Genomic DNA, 2500 nt, shown 5'->3' on the forward strand with positions numbered 1-2500 from the left:
ACCCCTCAGCCAATGATGCTACCCCTCAGCCAATGATGCTACCCCTCAGCCAATGATGCCACCCCGCATCCAATGATGCCACCCCGCATCCAATGATGCCGCCCCGCATCCAATGATGCCGCCCCGCATCAATGATGTCGCCCCTCAGCCAATGATGTCGCCCCTCAGCCAATGATGTCGCCCCTCAGCCAATGATGCCACCCCGCATCCAATGATGCCACCCCGCATCCAATGATGCCACCCCGCATCCAATGATGCCACCCCGCATCCAATGATGCCACCCCGCATCCAATGATGCCACCCCTCAGCCAATGATGCTACGCCTCAGCCAATGATGCTACCCCTCAGCCAATGATGATGATGATGCTACCCCTAGACGACCCATGACCCGTTGGGTCAATGTCAGTTTGAATAGATATGAGAATAGAACTAAAGCGAATGCTGGACATCATCAGGGAGATTATTTGGGCCAGCAAGCCATAAGGCTCACCTCTCCAGCGTTCTAAATCACTTACCTGTGACACGTGATTTCGGCCCTTATCTCCGATCACGTTGACGGAAATCACCACAGCATATCGTCAAGATCCCTCCAAAAGGCTCGTCTTTGTCACATACATCACGCAACGTGCGATCCACAGCCTCGAAACTCTCTCTCCTGATCAGAGGACACTCATCCCACACGATGAGTTTTGTACTTCGAAAGAGGTCTGCGATAGTGGAATTTTTATCGATGTTGCATACGCCATCTTCCCTCGGTGTCAGAGGGATTTGGAACCTTGAGTGCGCTGTTCTTCCACCAGGCATGAGGGTAGCAGCTATGCCAGATGAGGCCACCGCAGGGGGCAACTTCTCCACTCGCTCTCACTTTAGAGAGAATCAGGTTAATAAGAAACGTCTTCCCTGTGCCTCCAGGCGCGTCAATGAAAATCATTGATGACTGATTCGTGCGGATGTTGCTATTCGCGTCCATAGACGTGAGGTGTGATTCGTTGTCCGCGTCCGTAGCGCCGTCGGAGGGTTGATACGACATTCTTCCTGCAAATAGTATTGTGTTTGTGCTATCGTTTTGCCGATCATCAAATGACAAATAAATTACATTGTGAAAATTAAAGATTTCAAATAAACCTATTTAAAGTGTATGCGCATATAAATAATAAAAAAAATCGAAGAAATATCTCTCGGTAATTTCCTGAAACATATTTTGCTTCCGGGTAATAATGTTGAATGAAATGACGAAGATATATACTGTATGCCTGTTATTTTAGGCGGTGTATTTTCGTATATCAACGTGGCGCGATTTTTTAAATATATCTCTGCAATTTCCCGTGTGTGCGTGAATGTTCTCAATTATTTCTTTTACCGAGTCTAAAACCATCGATAAAAATGAAATCAGATGGCGACTTACATTGAAGATAAAGGCGTGAAAGAGACTCAATGGCCTTGAAGATACAAGCCTTTCAGAATTCATTTCGTTCTATAAACGGAAACTTTCATCGGATTTTCTTCCCGTTTTTTTTCAACCGAGTCTAAAACTATGTTAGCGACTGTGAAAAATGAAATGATATATCGAATTTGATTTGAAATAAAACTGAGAGAGAGAGCAAGACACCACGGGCCTACAAAACAGGCCTCAAAGCTATGCGAGTTAATAAAATGGTGGATATTACTACTCTCTCAAAGGGGTAAGCCACGCCCCCGGACCGATCGAATGTTACATACAAACACGCAAGATTTCAATTTTATAATTATATATATATATATATATATATATATATATATATATATATATATATATATATATATATATATATATATATATATATATATATATATATATATATATATATATAGTATATATATATATTACATACATACAGACTTGGCATTTAATATGGAATATTTTTTTTTTTTCTTGACGGGTTTACTTTCTTAACTCAGTATATCAATCTGGTGAGTTTCTTTTACACTTTGGTGATTTATTTGTTAAAAGAACCATGTCACTGATTGTCTGTCGCAGCAAGAAGTCAACAACAGGATTATATCACAGGTGGCGTGGCAAAATGTATGGACAGGTGCATTTGATGATTGGCTTCACAGTCGGGTATACAAGGGTTGTTGCGTTCTGTATTAGTGGAAAACAACTGCTGCACGTCTCCAAAAGTTACTGCCGCTTCCTCTGGAGATGGTCCGTCAACTAGACAATGCTGTTTGTCATGGAGTGGTGGCTTTACGAAATTACGGCATGAAACAGCGTGCTATTGCTCGGCAGTATGGCATCACTCAAGGTCAGGTGTCAAAGATCCTGAAACGAAATGCTCAGAGGGGTGTCCCTACTCCAATACCGAGGCCAGGATGTCCCCGCAGAACCACAAGGAGGGATGATCGCCAGCTGCACCGGTTAGTCCGCAATGGCCGTACCAAGTCAGCTAATCGGCTTAGGGCTGAGTGGCAGCAACTGACAAATGTGCCTGTATCCAGAAGGCTAGTCAACCAACGACTG

At 43.5% G+C, this 2500-nt stretch overlaps 1 protein-coding gene across 2 annotated transcripts in view; it reads right to left on the reverse strand.

Moving 5' to 3' along the window:
- LOC144890722 (uncharacterized) overlaps window positions 1-2500 on the reverse strand; it is an 86035-nt gene that overhangs the window by 44257 nt on the left and 39278 nt on the right. The gene's annotated exons all lie outside the window — the stretch shown is intronic.

Source organism: Myxine glutinosa, chromosome 2, assembly GCF_964187855.1.
Source record: "Myxine glutinosa chromosome 2, kmMyxGlut1.1, whole genome shotgun sequence".
NCBI lineage: Eukaryota > Metazoa > Chordata > Myxini > Myxiniformes > Myxinidae > Myxine > Myxine glutinosa.